Source organism: Adiantum capillus-veneris, chromosome 8 (genome assembly GCF_014529385.1).
Source record: "Adiantum capillus-veneris isolate H3 chromosome 8, ASM1452938v2, whole genome shotgun sequence".
Classification (NCBI taxonomy): domain Eukaryota; kingdom Viridiplantae; phylum Streptophyta; class Polypodiopsida; order Polypodiales; family Pteridaceae; genus Adiantum; species Adiantum capillus-veneris.
The window spans coordinates 25,930,889-25,954,379 of NC_140938.1; positions in this window are offsets into that span (position 1 = coordinate 25,930,889).

Genomic DNA, 23,491 nt, shown 5'->3' on the forward strand with positions numbered 1-23,491 from the left:
TTTCATGTATGATAGAAAGACAAGGGTTGCCGCATTTAAGGTAGACATACCTTTTCCGGTAGTTGGAGCCATGTATGTGCCCATTTGGTAGGCTGGCATGAGGCAGGACCCAGTTCCTAGCATTTTCCAGGTCAGAGTCTCAGTTCTCTGCTGTTTTCCCCTATATTGCACTGGCATGTGGCCTAACTGTCCCAGTTAGGTCATTTTTCCGGTTTTTCGTAATTTTTAGGTGATGTGGTAGTTTTTAGGGGTACTCCTTTTTATGAGGTCATAGGGTAGAGAATATTTTCATTGGTGTTTCATTGGTGAAAGAGACCAGTGTCCATCTTAGTTTGTGTTGTACTTGGGCCTGGGTGATTAGAGAATTTTTTGTTGTGGATTAATAATAAGTTACTTTAATTATGCCTTATTATCTCTATTATTTTCCAAGTCACCCATCATTTAAGCTATCTAGATTGGCCTAATCTTCTTACTTGATCACCTTGCTTAACTAGGAAATTTGGTAGGCTGGCATGAGGCAGGACCCAGTTCCTAGCATTTTCCAGGTCAGAGTCTCAGTTCTCTGCTGTTTTCCCCTATATTGCACTGGCATGTGGCCTAACTGTCCCGGTTAGGTCATTTTTCCGGTTTTCGTAATTTTTAGGTGATGTGGTAGTTTTTAGGGGCACTCCTTTTTATGAGGTCATAGGGTAGAGAATATTTTCATTGGTGAAAGAGACCAGTGTCCATCTTAGTTTGTGTTGTACTTGGGTCTGGGTGATTAGAGAATTTTTCGTTGTGGATTAATAATAAGTTACTTTAATTATGCCTTATTATCTCTATTATTTCCTAAGTCACCCATCTAGATTGGCCTAATCTTCTTACTTGATCACCTTGCTTAACTAGGAAATTCCATACTCCAATGATGCACTAAGGGTAGTCTAAGCTTTGAGGTCACCTTAGAGAGAGCTGTATTAAGGCTACTACCTCTCTTAAAAAAATCGCAAGGCTTCTCTAATTCATGCTCAAGATAAAATGCTATTGCCAAGCAAGTAGAGCAAGCTCATGAGAGCTTGAACTCTCTCAATGTTTGCATTAACCCCCTCTTGTCTCATGCGCAAGGTCTTCCCTTCTCCAAACTCTCTATCTCCTTTGCACTACAGGTGTAGCCATTCTACGTCAAGAGCAAGTGTCAAACCATGTGTGTGTGTGTGCGCGCGCGCGCGCGCGTGCAAGCACGTGCACGCGCATGCGCGCAAGCTGGGGAGCTCACTCCATCTCTAGCGTTACTCACAAGGCCTTCCTCTCTCTAGCGTTACATATAAGTGCGCTGTAAACCTAGTTTATAGAGTATATTATAGAGACTTTAATATTAAAGGGTATCTCATTTAAGAGTAAAGTTTCTTTGTTTTTTATGGGTTGGATAAAGTTTATTTTTGGCTTTACTTTGATTTTGTTTTAGGTGAGTGCTTTCTATTTTTGCTTTGTTTTGTCTTGTTTTATTTTTTGAAAGTATATAACATATACATGTTTTAAAGAATTACACCATATAGAATTATATAATATAGAAAACCATCTATAATACGATATAGAGTTGTATAATATATATATATTTTAGAAGATATATACCATATAAAATTGTAGTATATAAATTTTTTTAAAGAAATAAATTTTATTAATAAAGAGATAAAAAATAAGAATAAAAGTTTGATTTGGGTCGTTTGGATCGAGAGTTTTTTGTGTAGTTTCTTGCACTTTGAGAGGAGAGGTTAAGTAGTGATTCTAACAAGAGATCATGGGTACTAGATTGCATGCTATTGTTGTTGATCTTTTGAATGTAGCAAGAAGCTTTATTTAAGGACCTCACTGCTTCTTACTATACAAATGAGGGGTGTGAGTAGCATCTATATAGCCTTAGGATCTTATGCTTTCAAGTGGGCGTTGATCAATCATTGACTTGAATACAAAAAGGAAAAATACTTATATTTGCTTCACAATTTCAACCAGCAATGTTTGTTGCACGCTATTGTCAATGATCTTTTGAGTGTAGCAAGTAGCCTTATTTAATATGGACCGCACTACTTCCTACTATACAAATGAGGGGTGTGATAAGCATCTATAAAGCCTTAGGATCTTAATCTTTTGAGCGGGTGTTGTTGTTAACCTGACTACACAAATACAAATTACTTCTACTTGCTCCACAGTTTCAACCAACAATGTTGATAGCCCTCATATATGTTTTTTTGACACTCTTTTCAGTAGCTAGAACTAGTCATACTTTGTATAAAGAAAGGTTTAAGTTTCTAGTCGAGTCTAATTTGTAGAAATCGCATGAGTTTGGTGATGGTCCTTTTTGATGGGCTAGCATCAAGAATGTTTTAGTTAGCACTCATTACATGAATACGTCTATGAAATCTCTCAAGCGTTTGAGGCGTCTTAAGGAAAAAACATACTATGGTAGGTTGTGCTTTAGGTCCGATTCTTACTTCTCAAGTCATATATGTGACATATAGTATTCATGTTTGCTCTATGATGTGTGTTGGCAAAACCTTTTGTTTTCAAAAGCACATTAGAGAATCAAGGAAAAAGTAAAAGCAATTTATATGTCCGATTCTTACTTCTCAAGTTATATATGTGACATATAGTATTCATGTTTGCTCTATGATGTGTGTTGGCAAAACCTTTTGTTTTCAAAAGCACATTAGAGAATCAAGGAAAAAGTAAAAGCAATTTATATGAAGTGTGAAATCCTCGTATGTGACAATAGAAAAACATAAAAAAAGTCTTTCCATTGTGAGCACACAGATGGGGAATTTTAGAAACTCTAAAGAGCTGAATCAACATGGCCTCGAGAGCTATTTGGTTGAGGACTTTGCATGTATTTTTACCTAAAGGTTTTAGCTTGGAAGGAAATTCTTCTTCACATAAAAACAAGATAATTACCACAAGAAACCTATGCTTTGGCACAGGCATCCTAAGTTATAGTTAGTTCCTCCAAGTCGGTCTAGGAAATTTTGAATCCCTAAAGGTTCTAGTTTGCATCCATTTTCTCTCTCTCTCTCTCTCTCTCTCTCTCTCTCTCTCTCTCTCTCTCTCTCTCTCTATCTAATAAATCAAATTGTCTTTCATAGGTTCCTCTTGGATGAAAGTCAAGTCAAATGGAAAAAATAATGATTGAACTATTTACATTTTTAGGAGTATTTTAAGGGTGTTTATAGGGAGATCTAAAGGTTGAAAGCAAAGCAAACACAAATTTACTTGAGAGCTCTAGAAATGAAACCACCTGATGAGGGGTTTGCCTGGAGGAAGAGAGGATGTATATACCAAGTCCTCAAAAGGTCCATTATCTTGCAGACTTAGCTTTGGGTAAGGTTGCTCCTTACCTTCTTCTTTGTCAGTGTGGCCTTCTCAAACTTCAAAATTGCCTTCTTTTAACTTCAAATTTCATGGGTGCTTATCTACTACTTTCTAATGTTGTTTTTGAGACTTTTGCAAAGCCTTCTTAACCTTAGCAAACAATGTGGCTAGAGCCTCTACAAAGCGATCACACCTAAAAGATCTTATCCTTGAAGCACAAAATAGGTGAAATATTCTTGCGGACCTCGTCTATCTCAAATGATGCCTTCTCAGTCGATGCATGTACATTGTTGTAAGCAAATGATGCCAATAGTAAACACTTCTCCCATTGAGACTTATGATCAAAGATGTAACACTTCAACAAGCTTAATACCACTAACCTGGTAATCTCTGCTCAACTCGATAGCGTTTTCTCTTGCATTTTAAAACGCTGCAAGTAAAGTGGTCTATTGGTAGTGTTTTGAAAAATGATTCATGACCTAGAGCACGCCAATCGGCACCTTGCATCACTAGTGTTTTGAGCCGCTTTCCACAAAGGGCTCCCTTAGTAGTATTTTTCTATGCGGTGTGTTGAAGCGAGGTGGTAGGAAGAAGCCTCCAATGGTGGCGAGCATTGCAATATCATTGTGAAATGGAGGTGCAAGGGCTTTGATTGCGAGTACCGGTGGGCCAACTGGCAGCTTTTTCTCACCCACATCTTCTGATGCCAATGCACCGTCATCATGAGGAGGGGTCCACGAGGAGAGTTGAGCCTGGTTAGCCTTCTTGTGGGCACTTTGAACACGCTCCCTAGGTAGAAATAAGGTGAGAAGGCCTTGGCTAGGGTATTTTTTTACTAATGACAACTTCTCTCCAACGTCATTTCAAAACGCTAGGCAGGTCCCCCCCCACCCCCACCCCCACCCCCACCCCCACCCCCCCAAACGAAAGCTTGCTATAGCTTTGTTAGCCTCCTTGTGGAGACGTTGTGAAATGCCTTGCCCTTAAGGGCTTGTGAGTTGGGAAATTCTTGAAAGCAAGAACCCCTTAGCAGGCTTGGGAAGGTAGCGGGGAGTTTTTGGTGCGGCTTGGGGACTACCCTTGAGATTCAAAGGTGTACAGAGGCCTTAAAAGGGCTTGTACCCTATGAGATAACACTCCCATGCTCGAGCGCCAGTGACAAACTAAACGACAATAACTATGCTCATTGGAACTTGAGTATGTAGCTCTAGTTTTTGCAAAAAGGATTATGAGATATTGTTGATGGCTTGAAGGCGCAACCCAAGAGAAACAGTAACAATAGGTATACCCAGCTTCAGGACGAGGAGTATCTCACATCATGTTTTGATTGGGATGCAAGTAACGCAAAGGCGCTACTAGCCATAGCAGTTATACATGAAGGAAATTTCTCTAGCCATACAAATTGCGAGGTCCCCTACCCATTGACTCAAAAGTCATGATGGGGTCCCTTGATATGTATATGGTGGCCTAACGAAACAGAGTTCTTAAGTAAGAAAAATCGAGAGAACAAACCCTTGTGATTGACGATGGCTTGAATCTATATCCCTAGAAAAAAAGACCTAGCCTTGTCTTGCAAGTGAAAATGGGACAAAAACCTAAAAGACCTAAAACTTTTTCGGCCCTGTAACCTCCACACAAGGGAAAATGAATCCTCTTCTAATGCTTTTCTCTCTCTACGTATGTGAGAGAATAATTGTTGGCGGATTTCCCTTCCAATGGTAAAGTCTATTGTACGTTAGTGTAGTAGGGATGGATGGTTGCCCGACTAATCGGGCCCATCCATCCATGTCGACAACCTTACTCAATTTCCACTTGCCACCTTGCACTCACACATGATTCTTAATTTTCTAATTATTACTGCATTCTTTTAACACTTGAAATAATGGTTCTTTTCAAATTTCCATAGCAGTGTTTCTTTAAAACAAATCTTTCAAAGCAACATTGTAAGCATTATTTATCAAACGAACATCTTCAAACTTAAGACAAGATACTGTCAGCTAAAGACAAGATATTGTCAGCTAAAGACAAGATATTGTCAGCTAAACAATTATGATCATTACACATCTTGTCTCAAGAACACCTATATAGGGGTGAAAAATGACACCCATTCCTTTATTCAAAAATCGGGGTGGAAGAAGACATCACCCAAAAGTATGGGCGCCCATACACCCTAACCAGTTGCCCATACAACAGGGTGGCTCCCCTAGTATTAAAAAACGGTATCGCTCCCCTAGGATATAAAAACTGTATCCTAACATATGTAGAGACATAGAGATGAACGAAGTAGAGACTTGTCATCCATGGGGGTGGCTGACTTAAAAGTGTCCGAAAAACCATCATTGCTCATCGCCTAAAGTGAAAAATATATCAAGGAATCAGAGGTGGTCTTGAGACAAGCTATCTTAAGGATGATCAAATAGTTCTTTCCTATTTCATCCCAACTGACCAAAGCATTTCTTTTCTATTTTTGTAAACAAGTGCACGATCAATTTTAACATTTCTTAAGTACCTATCTACTTCATAATAAATGCAATGTTACAACTTAAAGAATTTACATTAAATTATAGAATTATTAATAACCAAGGACCCACTTGAAATTGATCAAGGGCTAGGATTTGCGATGGCTTGGGCACACAAACACTCTCATCAATCATAATGATACTCGGTCTGGCCTCAGGGTCGTGAGTGGCCCTAGCCCTCTTGGCAATGACCTCCTCCTCCATTTGGTGGCTTTCACACATTCTTTTTGGGACCATATCCTTTTTCCTTATGTAAAAGGATTCTTAACCATTAGGTAAAGTATTAAAACTCAAAATTTTATCATGAGAATTTCTACGATGCATTTTTTCTACCTACGAAAAGTGCATTAACTAGTACTCGAATAGCTACATCGATACTTATGAAATTGCCTGAGGAGTACGAGATAGTATCGAGGACACTATGCTTGCAAATCACAAAGGAAAAGATGGAATTTCATGATCTAGCTCTTTTCTCATTGAGGAGGAAGCCGATTTAATCACTCAAGGCAAAATTCAAATTTCTACAAAGGTGGTAAAGCACTGCTACTTCGTAGACTAGAAAGAACTTCACAGATCGTTGTGATAAATGTGAAAATTGTGATCATTTGTCTCAAGATTGCAAATTCAAATGCATATAAAAAATCTCGACAAAGGACAAAGGCACCGACAATCATGACGAGGACAGTGGTGATAGTGATTCTACGAAGGACTCGACGAAATTTGTCGATGTGGTACAAATTACACAAGCAAGGGCTGTAGCGTTCCAGCTAGGTGGCCATTGCTACAACTTGCTTCAACTAGAGAGAGGCTTCTGAGCGGTAGAGAGGGGCAAAAGGAGCTCTGTATGCTTCATTTGGACCCGTGTGTCAGAGTTCAAGTTATCGGTGTTTGAATCCGTGCGTCGAAGTTCAAGGCATATGCATCTGACAAGAAACTAACACGACAAATGCACGAAACTAACACGTGCATCTAGCAAGGAACTAACACGACATATGCAAAACATTATGGATGTGTGAGCAATTAATTCATTATTGTTGACCAGATTATGGATAAGATGTGTTCCAAAATTTTTTCTTAGAAATTCTGGACGTGATGATGTGTTCACAGTCCATGAATGGGGATTCTTCGACATAGTGTGGTCTGCACTTCAAGTTTCTATGAGGTAGTCAGAGCTCAAGATGGAATTCTTCTCAGGTGAGAGATTGGTGGTAGCAAATCGGGGAGGTGTATCCAGTGGAAGTTACAATTGTTGGGGTGTTCATGGTAGCTTCTTCATCGACTTGGTCTTCCTATATATGTCCACTATGCCCAGTTGGTTGGTTCAACAACTCTCAATTCTCTCTCTCTCTCTCTCTCTCTCTCTCTCTCTCTCTCTCGTGCATTCTCTCTTAGCTCCACACTTCTGCATCGTCGACTTTGATAGAATACGTAATTATTTAATGTTATAATTAATTGCATGAAAAGTAAACATTGATGTAAATATTGCAAAAGCATATTAAGAAGTTTTACCTTTAGTTTGACTTGTTTTTATAAATTCTCTTTGTTTATGTTTCAAATGTTCCAAAATGTATGCAAACAAAAAGACAGACATTTGCAATAGCTATGTCTCCCAAGTACAGAGTAGACTTGCTATGTATTGTAGAAAAGGTGTGCTAGCTATAATGATTAGACACACTTGCAAAAGCCCTGTCTTTCAAGTGCCGAATAGACTAGTCATCTACTGCATAATGGTGTCAATGTGCTAAAGTGGATCCTTAGCTGAATCCCAATGGACCTAGTTCACCTTCTTTTGTATATGTGCATAATCAGGATGACTATAATGTCACCAAATCTAAAGTTGGTATACCAAAATGATTTTCTCTCTTTAGGATTGGTCATTCTAAAGAGAGAAAATAAAAAGAGTGGGCTATAGGTGTGTCTCAAGACCTTAGGGTGCCAAAAGTGTGAAGCAACCTTGAAAAGCGCCGATGCAATTATTATAAGGTACATCTCAAGAACTTAGTGTGCCAAAAGGATGATGCAATGTTTAGAAGTGTCAATGGAATTCTCTCCGGAATAAAATGTGCTTTTGTGAGACCAAAACAGGTTTTGAATGCCTCCAAAAGAGTGGGGTGCTTGCTAAAATGGAAATGTGGGGCTGGCTTGACTATGGCTTTAGGACCCCTAATTTTCAATGCACACATACCTCTTAAGGAGGAGTGGTGGATACTCTTCAAAAGGAAAGTCGTGGGTAAAGAAGTAAAGGAAAGATCCAGAAGTGGTGAATTGCCAAAAGGAGACCTAGTGACATTATTTTCCAAATATCTCATGATAGAGAGCCAACCTCTAAAAATGGCATGTTTCGTAGACTAGAACAACGAGATCTACAACTTTTATGTCGAAAACTGTTCAAATAGAGGAGTGAAAGAGGGTGAAAATTTAAATTATTGTTGAACATGAGGCTAATCGCAATATTCAAACAAAAAACACCGGCGAATCATTCAATACACTATTAATAAGAGAAATAAAAGTTCCTTACACACAATTACGGTCTATTTCAAATAGCAAACCCCAAATCTATGAGTTCCATTGCATCCAAAGTAAATACATATGGGGGGTGATACATCATGGGTGATGTGGAGGAAAGAAGGGTGGTGGGGGGCCATATCCTCTGGGAGGAAACAAAGGTCGTGCCAACGGGGGCAGTGCACCAAATGGTGGGGGAACTACTCCAAATGGCAAAGGGTATGAACTATATGTGGGGGAATCTGCAGGTAGTGAAAGAGGCAATGGATCAACCCCAGGCGGGGCCTCAGATGTGGAGGCAATGAATGCACTGGGAGACGGTCCAATTGCACGCCATGCCAAAAATGGGGCTGTGAAAGTGGGATATGGTGCTGCTACTGCCCCGCCCTGACTGCTAAGTGGTGTCGGGAACGGTGGGTCAAGCGGATGAAGCTGCTCGGACACCTGCTGCGGTTGCTCAGTTACCTGAGCTCTGACACTCCTATGAAACATCAATGTCGAGCCTAAATCGGAAGGTAGGCGCTGAGTTGGCTCCAAACAAGCACTGAAAACTGCCCAATCCTTCTCACAACTGATGCAATGTCTACGTAGTAGTAAACATTGTGCTGCCAATGTTCCAACTCCTGCAAAACAATCCAACACAGCATCTCCCATGTCTATGAAGGTACCTAGTAGCCATCTACAAAAAAAAGTTACCTTTAGATTTATTATACCTATAATTTTATAGGAACAATAAAAACAACTACCAAAAAAATTCTACCACCTGGCAAACGCTATACTCCTCTCAACACCTCTACGATAAGGCTGGCCCATACGATCAAGCGTCCACTGTGTGGAATCTGATCCTGGTAGCTTCTCCCACAACATGTCGTCATCTGCAGAGAAGCCATGCAATCTCTCCATCCGCTCGATCGTACCTCAGAAGCCGACACCCACCAACTCTAGGGGGTGAAAAAATGGCTAGCAACAAAGTACCAACCTGCGGGGAGCAAGTAAAACATTATTTTTTGACCCACGAACATCGAAGTTACTATTCATTATCAAAACAAAAAAATAACATACCCCCTCTAAATAGTCCTGAACAGTCGTACAACTAGCCTCCGGTAGCCGTAAGTACAATATCCTCAACAGCTGGAAACCAGCTCCCTCTGCCTTCGAAGTGACGATGGAAAGATGTTCTGCACGACATGTCACCACAATCATGCCATCCACCAAAAGAAACTCGGATTCCAGAAAGAATGCAGCATCCACAAGGTCACTATCCCATTGGTTCCATAAAGGAACCCCACCCGTGCTAGTTGCATGTGGCCTAGTGTGTAAGGGAAAGGCCATGTACACCAAACGTACGCCACCCAATCTCAAGCTGGGGTTCATCTGCCCTGTTCCTGATAGAGAGCCCAAGAATCTACGTAGTGACTGCATAGAACTGCATGCAATTTTTGTTAGCACTATAAGTATGCACATAACTATGATTGTAAATAAGGGTGGCTTACCTGTCAGTGCACAACACATCTGGAATAGCTTTTGCCAACTCTTTGGCACTAGCATGCACTGCAAGGTGGCGTGGCTCTACATGCATATCTGTATGTAGCAACATAAGATCAAATATATCTTTCAAGAAATGCTAAAGAGAACGACACAACGTTAAGAATTTTCACGTACCTGGATGGTTATCTCCCACAACTCTGGCCATGTCTGATAGGTCCTCTGCAGCCCTACCATGTGATGGTGAACATGGAGGGGACTCCTGGATGCCCCCCACTGGTCTGGGAGTGAAGGATAGTGTCGGTACACTGTGACTCATAGCACCAAGGCTATAAGCACTATCGCTGACTTCTACAGAATACTCCGCAACCACATGCTCGCTCTCACTGTTGCTCGAAACTACAGCCCTCTTCTTTCTCTTCCCACGTTGCTTGTCAGCTTGTTGTGCTTGCGAGTCTTTCCTTGAGGTCTGTTTCTTCCTCTCTGGTTTCTTTGATGTGTTTGGAGATGGAGCATCCTCTATCACAACTGCTTTCTTCCGTGACGCACTATGCTCCGCTATTAATTAAAAGAAGAAGAGTTATTGAGCCCATATTCTATTGCTTCATGGCAAAGGTAAAAACTACATAGAGGCATACCTATGTATAGCTCTTCCTCTTCGGGTGGGTACTCCTTGTCCGAATAGTCCAGCCACCAAGGACACTTGAGCCACGCTCCCTTTGGACGCAAGTCATCTATCCACTCGTCAGGATATAAGCCCGTCTCCTCTCTCTCCAACCTGCACCATGCATCATTGGCATGCTCGGGAATGGGAAAGACAAGAGCATCTCTCCACCATGTACAAGACAAACCACAATGTTTTCATTTGCATAGAACAAGATTAGTGTATCCTACTACATTCTTAATTTGTCAATTAAAGATGTCGAACCTGTACAACAAGCGTCGTGCCGTACAAGCAAAATGGGGTTGCTCTTCGGGTTATGTGTGGATTTGATCGGAGCACTCCACTTCTTGAAGGCCTTCTCAAAGTGTTTGCGTCTGTATGTCAATAATGTGTGGGCTGCAACCATGCCTACCTTCAGCCTTCTCATGTTGGATAGCAACATCATGATTTTCGGCCTCCATTTTCTCGGCCATCTCAAGCACTCTCCTGCAGCAGCAAATAATAAGTCACAAGTTACATAACAAATTGCTAGCTGGTGCAAATGTTCACTAAATCTAACCTTTCCAACTGCCACCAGTATACGTGATATCGAAGCCACTGGATCCAGGCCTTCTCCGTCAAACCGATGCCCTTCTCCTTCAAGGGTGCATCACCGACTTGGAGCAAATCAAGCAATCGGCACTTCCTATCAAAGGAAAAGGGAGACTTATTTTTTATTGCTACATAATAAAAAGAGAAATATATCCAATGATTTAAACGACTATTACTTACTCTGTTGGGCTAATGCGTGCATGCGCTACCTCTGCCACTCTCGAGGGTGTCATTTTCGTGGTCTTCTCGCCCCAGCCAGTAAATGAAATACATTTATGGAAAAAATCGCTGCCATTCTCTGAATTTGGAATGGTGGCTATCTCAAGCCCTTTGTGCGTAAAGTATTGCTCCGTTTGAGATAGCGCTAGATTGATGCTTTCCTCGTATGCGTCAGGTGCCAACTCGTAGTCAAAACTCCCTTTTGATGGCATCCCTTCCATTTTACTACTAAACATATGATCGAACTCTTCCTATTATTTTCCAAAGACTCAATCAAAATACACATAATAAGATTTCGCAATCAAAATATATTCTCATATACAATTGGTTTGAAGCATACCTTCCAAAGTAGTTGCGCAAGGACAACCATTGGCAATTTTATCCACTTAGACTCTAAAATTCAAAGCCCTTTCTGCTGCCAAACGCGCTCTTTCGGGGAATTTTTGCAGAAGTGATGTAGAGTCCGCCAACCCTAGCTTTCTCATCATGAAAATATCATGAGAAGTCGTGTGAGGCACTGAAACCCTCATGGCCCTGTTTAACAATCGATTTTAGTTTATATAGTTTACAAATAAGACGCATTTACATTAGCAAAAAAAAAAGAACTCACCTATTGATCATACCCAAAACCAATAGAAACTCCGCTGCCTCATGTGACTGAAAGTCAACTAGAACGCACTCCACCTTTGGCGCTTTCTCAATTGGAATGTCATTCTCGTTCATCCCCCGCATCCATGCCTCCAATCGGTGATTACCATCCCAAACCACAAAGTACCTCTCGACCATGTGACTAAGCTCAGGGATTTGGCGAAGCTCTTCATCCAAATCATATGACATTGCAAGATCCCTCGCAGCGTGACCACGACGAGTAAATTGTTTGTGATCCTCCCCAGGAATTCGTTCACTAACAATAAATCTTGCCATGGTTGGTTGGTAGCTTTTGTTTGCAATAGAGAGTTGCAAATCGGCCACATGGTCATCATGCATGTGGATGGCGGGGTTTGAGAGAAGTCGACAAAGAGGCAATCGTGGAAGTTTCCCATTGTATGGTACTCTATGGAAATCCACGCAACCCAAAGAAATGTGTTTGTCGACAACATTTCCAAACGCTTCGTCTTTGACATTCTCAATAGCGGTACCTGTTTCCACACGATGACTGGGTCCGACGCTTGATTGTGATGTTCCAGCCACTCTAGTTACAATGGATACAATACGATCCAAAGAACTCAATGCCTGAGATTGTTGGGTATCCTGTGTGCTTAACGGAGGTACTTCTTGTGAGGTAGTAACATCAACCTCATCAATTGCACCAGTATTTTTTGTTTGGTTTCTTGTTCTCATGCTTGCGAGAAAGAAGGATAATTTATAAGAAATAGATATAGGATGATTTATGAGAATTTATAGGTTGGAGTTTAAAATGTGAACAAAAAGAAACTTGAGAGAGAGAGAGAGATCTGTGTAGCAAAAGAGAATAGAGAAGAAGATAATGAAGAAGAGAAGGTCACTTTATAAAGCTTTATTATTATTATTATTATTTTTTTAAAAATGACTGTGTGTGTGAAAGAAAGGAGTGTGTGTGTGTGTTGCCATGTACACACGTGTGTGTGTGTGTGTGTGTGTGTGTGTGTGGACGCGTACACGTCCGTGCGTGTATACGTGTGTAGGTATGAGTTTGTGTGTACGTGCAGCGTGTGTGTGTGTGTGCGCGCGTGCATGTGCGTGCGTGTGTGTGTGCGCACACACACACGCTGCACGTAGGTGCGCGTGTGTGTGTGCCACACACACACACACACGTTGCACTGAGGCGCGTGTGTGTGGTGCACACACGCACGCCAACGTGTTTGTGGTACACACACATGCGCTCGTGTGTGTGTGTGTGTTCGTTTGTGTGTTCACACACACAGACACACACGCTTTTTGAGTGTGTGTGTGTGTGTGTGTGGACACACACACGTGACAAGGCACGTGGACACGCTGGCATAGGTGGCCGTTGCGTGTCCACGTGGACTGGCCACGTGTACTGTCGCCAACCGACAGTACACGTGACAGGCCACGTGGTCACGCGCATTGCCACGTGTGTGAGAGAGAGGGAGAGAGAAAGAGGGGAAGGTAACATGAGAGTGAGGAGAGGGAAGGAGCATACCTGGCTCTCCTTCCTCTCCTCATGTGTGTGTGTGTGTGTGGAGAAGAAAGAGAGAGAGAGAGAGAGAGAGAGAGAGAGAGGGAGAGCGTTACTTGCTTGCTTGAGCGCGCATCGAAAACTCAGATTTGAGATCTGAGTTTTTGGACTCTCTCGGTTATTTTTTTTAGCCCTGACGGCGTCGCTATATGCGTCGCTATGTGACAAGTAACATAGCGACACATATAGCGACGACGTACTTTTTCATTTTTGAGCGTCGCACTACGAGCGTCGCTACTATTAAGCATGTCTTGTAGTGTGATAGGTTCTTTAACACCTCTAAAGCATATTCAAGCCTAAAGAGTATGTTGCCACAATTTTGGCAGCAGGTCAAATTAGCGTGAATGTTTGGAGATGCTGCAATCCGTAGCATGGAAAAAAACGAGCGTGTGGCACATGGACGTGGAGGGGGGCTAGATTTTTGGGATGGCGGCAAGCTGGGAATATTTATCGCAGGCATCAAGACTCAGGAGCAGCAGCTGGAGTCTTGGAGCACGTTGCGGGGTCGCATCAGCAGCGACTCTGTCTGTCTCCGTGCCACACACACACAACGACTTTCGTGCAGGCCATGGAGATTGCCTCGCGGGGAGCCGCATATAGTGCCCTGAAGAGGGAGTGGGGGTAGTGGGACGAGGACGCAACGTATGCGTAGCAGTACGTCAAGAGGAAGGGGGAGGTGCAAGAGGGACAGACGAGGCGTTGGGGGGAGAGGTCGCAGGCAGGGACAGACGGGGCGCAGAGGGGAGACACAGCTCGCAAGAGGCGGAGGTGCAAGAGGGACAGACAGGGCGCAGCGGACACTGGTCCTAGCGTGTGCACGGACTCAAAGTCGGACATATCATTTAGCAGTTAAGTTGGCGACGAATCCGGTGTAGAAATTAATTAATGAGAATTGTGTTAGACCCAGTGTGTTGTCTTGTCTACACATGAATTCTATCTTTGCTTAAAAAGTATTAGGTTGTTGCTATCCAACCCAAAAGATGACTAAGCAACCCAAAAGATGACGTATTTCATCTATAGATTAGTTTTTGGTCTTTATAACTAGAATGATGCCTCATTGTGAACATATTGTAGAAAAATGACTAGAAGGCAAAAAAGTTTCTATACAACTTACCTTCATTATGTCATGAGCGAGTTGTCGTTTGAACAAAGTGTACTTCTTTTGCGTACAAGTATTATCTTTAAAATAACCAAAAAAAACATCATACAAGCTGCATAGGGTGATACAACCCTATGCTAAACATCCCACCGTCCATGCATACTCATGCACACATTCACAAACATCATACACTTTATCTAAGCGTACTTACAAACACATACAAACATATGACATTGTATAGGTGCATTTTTATGATACTTATCTTTTATTGTGTCTTTTGACTATGCACAAGCAAGCAAGGATATAGATAGAGCTTCTAGTCAATGATAACATAAAGAGATGAAGGGACAAGCACCAGGAGAAAATTGTGGCGTTTCTGTATGCCTCCAAAGCTTTGGTTTTTTTCTCAACAATGAGCTCTTTGACTAGCTCTCCCTCTTGATAGACCGACCGCTCCCCCCCCGCCCCCGCCCCCCCCCCCCCCCCCTCTCTTTTTATATTTAGCTCTCTTCTCCCTTTCCCCTAGAAGTTTGCTCGCAATGATTGCATTGTAACAAAACTCCACATTATACAAAAATTTGGACATTGACAACGCTAATTTGGTTTTGGTTTACATATGATAACTCCTCATAGATCCTAAACGTAAAATTTAAAATGTGTTTTAAATGAGTAACTTTAACGATAACCAATCACATATGCTGCACTGATGTGGGAAAAAAGATGAGAAAATTTAAAGAAAAATCCATTTTCTTGGCCAAGATTTTTAAGGGCCAACTAGTCAGACAACCAAGATTTATGCAAAAATTGAGGGCATTCTCCAAGATATATAGCTAAAATGCCCAATTCTTACACCTTGAAAATCAATGTTGAATGGAATTACAAGTGGTACTTTTTATTTTCAACCCAAAATTTACACTACAAATTGGGATATGTGAGCAATAAATAGCATTCATAATGCTACAAAACAATAGCTATATAAGTAGAACATGAAATTAAACAGATCAAACAATTAAACATCACTCACTTTTGTTTGGGCCCCCCCCCCCCCCCCCCCCCCCCAAAAAAAAAAAAGAAAAAAAAAAAAGTTAAGAACATGAAATTGCTATAATTCTTACTCAAGGTCGGTAGGTGTCCAAAATGACTTTTTTTTGTGTGAATTAAAGGGAATCTGCAAAGATGCCTTTGGCTTGGGAGAGGGAAAGTCAAAACGGGGGCGATGGGCAGTGTGAAAAGGCAAGAGCTTGACACCTGGCAGCCGATGTGAGAGGGATGCTTTGAGCATTTTTGAAATCTGTAAAGTGGGGGACGAGAAGAGAGTCTTAGTTTGAGGTAGGCGACGATGCGCATGGCCTGCGTCTAATGAGAGTCTTAGTTTGAGCTAGGCGATGATGCGCATGGCCTGCGTCCGATAATTTTGAGAAGACTGAGCCGGGATTGAGATGTGAGTCTCGTCGGCATTGCTAGAGAGCAGGGAGACAGAGGCGATGGTAGTGATTGGGAGGTATGCTCGACAGAAGAAGACATTGCAGGTGGAGAGAGAGAGAGAGAGAGAGAGAGAGAGAGAGAGAGAGAGAGAGATGAATTTCTATTGCCAGGACAGTGTTTGTCTTTCTCTTGTTGCTCTAATCGTGCAATTGATGTCCTGAGGTGTGTACTGCCAAAGTGACTCAAACTATTGCAACCATGTACATCAATTGTTGGGTGTCGAGGTGAGGGCGGACGACAATGGTAAGTTGAGACAGACGACAGATCATGGAAACAACTGCTTTTGTGGTGTGGAAGCTTATAAAAGTTTATACAGGGAATCTTCGTAACAAATTAATGAATGAACTTTCAAACTTGAGCCAGTAGTAGAGCCTTATGTGGTCGAGTATCTTACTTCTTGCAAACTTACCGCAATCCTATGCCAAAAACATTTTATGTCTCAAAAATATGCTTACTTTCAATAAAAAAGGGAGAGAAATGCCTTATCACAAAGCTTAAAAACATATATATTCTTCACCTACATAGTGCAAGGACACTCTAAAGGGAAAAGATAAGAAAATGTTGAAGAGAAATGTATCAATGTGGACTCAACCACTTCTTTATAAGGTACTCAACCACATAAGGGTCTACTGCTTTTGTTTTTCATTACATAGAATCTCTCCAAAATCCTTTAGCATCTCCAATTAGCATGTCTATGCATATCACCATTTAAAACCAACCTTAATGAGTAGCATTTGAACTCATGACTTACATACTATGAAACTCAACCTAAACCACTAGGCTATTCACCTTGGTTGCCCTTAGGGCTCCCTTAAGCACTTAAAAAAAACAAATACCCCAACACCCCCCGCCCCCTCCCACCCCACCCTACCCTACCCTACCCCTACCCCCCCTTTCTCCTTTCGCTTTTTTTTCCCACCCTTCCCTTTTCCTTTCTTCCCCCCCAAAAAACTAATTAATTAATGGCTTTTGAAAAAATCATTTTGGTTGCCTACTACTGGCTCTACTTTGAATTTTCATTACATAGAATCTTTTCAAGATGCTTTAACATCTCCAATCAGCATCTCCTTGCAGCTCACTATTTAAAATCAATCCCAACGGGTAGGATTTGACCTTGTCACATAGAGATGTGTAAAGCTCAACCTTAACCCCACTAGGCTATATGCATTTAAAAAAACAATAAACAAACCCCCCCCCCCCCCCCCCCCCCCCCCCCCCAACCCTACCCTACCCTACCCCACCCCCCCTCCCCTTCTCCTTTCCCTTTTTTTCTCCCCACCCTTCCCTTTTCCTTTCTTCCCCGCCCCCCCCCCCCCCCCCCCCCCCCCCCCCTCCCCCCTCCCAAAACAAAAAAACTAATTAATGGCTTTCCCTTAAAAAAATGGTTTTGGGCACCTACTGGCTCAAGTTTGAAAGTTCGTTCATTAATTTGTTACGAAGATTCCCTGCATAAACTTTTATAAGCTTCCACACCACAGAAGCAGTTGTTCCCATGATCTGTCGTATGTCCCGACTTACCATTGTCGTCCGCCCTCACCTCGACACCCAACAATTGCTGTCCATGGTTGCAATAGTTTGAGTCACTTTGGCAGTACACACCTCAGGACATCAATTGCACGATTAGAGCAGCAAGAGAAAGACAAACATTGTCCTGGAGATAGAAATTCATCTCTCTCTCTCTCTCTCTCTCTCTCTCTCTCTCTCTCTCTCTCTCTCTCTGTGCGATGTCTTCTTCTGTCGAGCATACCTCGCAATCACTACCATCGCCTCTGTTTCCCTGCTCTCTAGCAATGCCGACGAGACTCACATCTCAATCCCGGCTCAGTCTTCTCAGAATTATCGAACGCAAGCCATGCGCATCATCGCCTATCTCAAACTAAGACTCTCATTATCGGATGCAGGCCATGCGCATCGTCGCCTACCTCAAACTAAGACTCTCTTCTCGTCCCCCACTTTACAGATTTCAAAAATGCTCAAAGCATCCCTCTCACATCCACTGCCAGGTGTCAAACTCTGGCCTTTTCACATTGCCCACCGCCCCCATTTTGACTTTCCCTATCCGAAGCCAAAGACATCTTTGCATATTCCCTTTAATTCACCCCAAAAAAAAGTCGATTTGGGCACCTACTCAACCACTTCTTTATAAGGTAGTGAAAACTCTTTTTGATTTTTGGGTCTTTTCATTTCTTAAACTCACCCTTGACTTATGCACCTAAGATGTTTTGAAAATCTTTTTACTTTTTTGATATTGGGGAGACCTAATTGCCTTATCACAAAGCTTAAGCTTAAGTTATAAAACATCAATTTGACAACTTTATGCTGATAGACATATATATACTAGATCAGCTAGCGAATTAAATAAAGCCAAAAGATAGGATGGAGTGGAGATTCACTAATTAACGTGCATAAATTATGCAATCTCAAAAATAGTATCGCCACATTGATGCGCAATCTTAGCCGAGGAGATGTGCACTCACAAACTAGCACTTGGAAATGGTGGTTGCTAATGTATTGATGGGTTATAAAATTATTGTATTCCCTGTGATTCAGTTTAAAGCACTATGGCTTGGCAATGATACACACTCTTCTTGACAACTTGATTACACAAGGGTCTCACATTGGTGCATACTTGAGTTGCTATAGCTACACACACACACACACACACGTACACGTGTCAATAGTTAAATCCAACCAATGTTGAATACCTTTTCAAATGATAAAACTTTGAAAAAAAAAAGTTGGTTCAACTTCTCAAAAAGTATATAGCTCTACTTAGAACAATGTAATTTGTTTTACAGACCATTTTCTACAACCATCTTGGAAGCTATATATTACTTTCCCGTTTCATAGATTCACTAAGTTTATATGAGAGATGAATTTAAGATAATTAATGTACTTTAATTACATTGTATTTTTTAAAGAGGTATGTTTTTTACCTATGTCTAAGTGACATAACATACAATTTTTTATACCAAAGTATAATCAGCTAAGTACGAGCTCCTTAACAAACTTTGAATTAGCCTATAAAAAAAACTTTAGGAATTTAACTTCACAAAGGTCACAATCCAAATAAAAAACTAACTCTACAATAATCCCAAAGTTGGACGTTGTGCTTAAAGTACTTAATTCTTAGATAAAAGAGAGTTAATCAATGTTTCCTTTGCTAAGGAACTTTTTAGATCCATCCAAACACTTCACCAACATGAGAATCTATGGATGAAAAAAAGATATTATGATCTTTTTCCAGTCTAATACAATTTATTACTTTGACTCCATTTGGAATATCTACATACCATACATTAAATGTGCATCATTACAACAAAAAAGGGGGTTTTCGATGTAGGTTTCGACGCACTCCGTTGAAAAAATCGTCGATATACGCGTCCCTACAAAAACGTTGCTATATGCGTTGATATACGCGTCGAAAGGTAATATTATCGATGCATATTTCGACGGATTTAGAGACGCATATAGCGACGACCATAACAGAAATTTCTTTTCTTGGGCAGAGGACAAGCAACCTGACCTATGCCCAGTGAAAAGATGGACACAGCCCCACAGCCAGACTGTCTATTCTCTGCCCAAGAAAGCGAGCAACACCAAAATTAACCGTGCTTTCGCAGAAATTTCGGCATAGTTCCCTTCGTTTTTACATAAATTTTCAAAAAAAACCATATTATGTATACGCCTCCTACATGTTATCCATGTAGGATCTCACATGAGATTAAGTCCAATGAAAGAAATGAAATGAACTTTGTGCAAAACCATAACCAACTTAAAACCATAACCATAACGAACTTAATTTGTGCAAAACCATAACCAAATTAAAACCATAACCGGCCATAACCATATTGATCAAAATCATAATGCAGATAACCATAACCATAAACAAAACAATAACCATAAGCATAACCAAAAAGTTAAACATAACCATAAACAAAACAATAACCATAAGCATAACCAAAAAGTTAAACATAACCATAAACAAAACAATAACCATAACCATGTTTATACAAGAATAGTAGAAATAACCATGTCTATACTGTAGCTCAATGACAATAACCATAACCATGTCTGAACAATAACCATAACCATATATGTCTATACAAAAAAGAGACACAGAAGCGTGTCTATGTCTCACAAAGCATATATATGAAATCCACTGATGACTAGGCGTCACAACCTGCACATAGGACAAGTCACAAAATTAGTATTGATATTACTTCACATATACTTATTTAATTAAATCAACTCACACATATTAATGTCTCACCTCAATCGATCAGCGAAACTCTAAGACCTCTCAGTTTACAGGCTCTCCTGAAGCATCAAGATCATTCAATACTTCATAGATACCTCTGCGATATACATATGTCTCCTCCTGGCGTGTCGGGGCTCGATGCATCGCAAGATTCTGCGTTTATACAAAAATCAAAGTAATAAGAATACATGATTCATCACGTTTAAAAAAAATGCCATAGCTAGGATTGGATTGGAAACTCACAAACTTATAGCGAAAGGTGTTGAAGTCTCCGCTGCCAAGATGAAATGTCCCCCTGGTCATCTATCGTATCTGCGCAGCCTGACGCTGCTGTCTGAACGGCGTGTCCGCTGTCCACTCATCCTCCCTGATCTGATGCCACGTCTCGTGTGGGATGCCCGAAGGCTTCGGCGAGCCGATTCTGAAAGCCTGCCGAGCTACATCTTGTCGATGTTGCACGGTGTCCCGTGCAACACCCTTAATCCACCTCCTCGGAACAGTCTTTGAACCCGGAGCAGGCTGGTACTCTCTCATGATGGTCTCCACTATATAACTAACTTTGTCCTCATCCTGGTCAGGCCAAGGCGTCAGAATGCTGGTCGAAAGCTGCAGCTCCGCGAGCTGGCGAATCCGCTATCTCATCTCAGTCCCGACTCTATCCATGTCAATAGAACCATCTGCCCGTATAGTATAGAGCTTGGAGACACTAGGATCGTGTGCCCTCCAAGGTGTCCGAGGTGTGCCAAGAGGTATGTCGAGAGGTGTGCATGGGTAGGACGGGGGTCGTGAGCGAGGAGGGGTTGAAGTATGTGTGGACCCTCCTCCACAGCAACCACCACCTCCACCTGACGATTGCCGAGATCGGCGAGTGCGCCTGTGCTACGGAGATGAGGACGTACCAGCCTCTACGGCACCCCTAGGTGTCAAAGCGGTCGTGATAGGAGAACTCGCAAGCGTCCCCCCCCTATAGGCGTCGGACCCTTGGGTGAGAAGCCCGGAGACGTAGTACCCGTGTCTCTGGCTACCCACTACTGAGACGCCTCTGCCATCTGATTGGGCGTCATCCGTGTGACGAAGCCCATAAATGCATCTGCACTCATAGAAGTGGGATCTGGAAACTGGTCTGCCATACTAAAGTCCTGCACAAAGAAAATAAAATAAAGCATCAGAACACCTTTGTTTAAATTAACTTTAAGCTTAATTTTAAATCAACGTCTTCACACAAACACTTACAGGCCTAGGCCTTGACGAGTGAGGCATCATCGGTAAGATCTTGCACCGTATCATCGTCTATCTCTAATTGCAGACATAACTCTGCCCCAACTCGTTTTGGCAGATTGTCTTCATCCATTGCATCTTCATCTACAAGTGTCAATTCTGCCTCGTCTGCGTCATCCCTCGTATATCTCTCAGCTTCCTTTGCCATACCTTTGTCCATCTCATCTAATGTCACAATAGTATCTGCGTCGTCTGACCGACTTTCCTCCAAGAGCTCCAAGCCCTTCAAATACTTGTTTATTTCTTAGAGCAATCTGAACCACAAACCACCATTGTCGCAGACCACAGTAATCCAGATTGCTAGTGCTCTCATTCGTGTCTCTGGCACTGGCCCTGCTCTTTTGCATGAAACTAACCATTATCCCACTGTCAAACGTGTTTCTTCTGCCATCAATTTGTTGTGTTCTGAAATGCTTTCCATGCAACCACAGTGCCATGTATGTATGATACTTCCAGTCACATCCAATAGCTAGCTCTTCCTCTTCTAGAGATATGGGTTCTCCGATTTGTCGAGCTGCTCTCACTATCTTGTCCAACCATGCCATTGTAGGGAATTCAGGTAGAGGAGCGAGATAGTCTGGCAAGGGTAAGCCTCTAGAAGCTGACCTTCGCCTGAAATCGTGTCGCTCCCTATTGTGTCTCTCTTTCTCTTCTTCGTACCTTTCAAGCCATTTTTGCATCGGCTCTGAATTTAGTATACAGAACTTCATGATCTTTTCTCGTATGGTGTCGTTCATTTTCTTCGCAACCCCTTGCCCTTGCGGCTTCTCTCCCACCAGTCTTGCATCCTCCTCATCGCTCCACAGCCGAGGCATTTCTGGGTCAGAAACGGATAGAAATTCGGTCGTCAAGACAAGAGACTCTTGCACCAGCCATCCTTCTGCCATGCTCCCCTCTGGACGCGCTTTTTGGCGAACAAAACCCTTAAGTGTTTTCATGAACCGCTCTAGAAAGAACATCCAACGGCTGTGGACTATACCTGCCACTGCAACCTCATCTACTACATGGACGAGCAAGTGCATTTGGATAGTTAGGCAACTCATGGGTAGATACTTCTTAATCATGCAAACTGCCTCAATGGAGTTAGCCCTTACGACTGCAATAGATTCCTCTCGTATCTCCTTGGAAGGGATCCACAGCACTAGCTCTGAAATCTTGTATATGCAGGTCCGCACTTCCTCCGTTAAACATCCCTTGATCGCAATTGGAAGAATGAATTGCAAGAACTTATGCCAGTCGTGCGATTTCAGTCCTGACAGTTGATCGTCACGAGTGAATGCTGTCTTGAGACATAGCATATATCCTGTTGGCGTCCTCTCTCTCTATTCCCTATCTTTTCTCTCTCTCTCTCTCTCTCTCTCTCTCTCTCTCTCTCTCTCTATTTTCCTCCCTCTCTCTCTCTCTCTCTCTCTCTCTCTACTTCCTTATCTCTCTACTGATCGAACGAGCGACTGAGAAGATCCAGACACCCACGACTGCGGAGGACTACACAACATCGATAGAGGCTGCATCAGAGGATCCAGGTCACTTTGGCTCGACATGCACAACGCCCGATCAGACTACTGACCATGTAGGAGATTGATGAGATCCGCCAGCGAGACAAATGCTGAATCTCCTATGATCTACCTATCCCAGCTAGCTGTTTTAGCTGCTTAGCCCACACCCAGCAGTTTCGGATTCCATAATATTTTATTTTGTCATTTTGTCATCTTGTTACTCTGACTTTGTATCAGATCCACCACATTGTAACTTTCTGGTCTCATAGGTCACTTTGGCCTTTTGAAGACGTTAATATAACATTTCATCATTTCTCTCTTTAATTTCTCTTTCTTTAATTTTAATTTCCTACGCATACATTAATTTCTCTCTC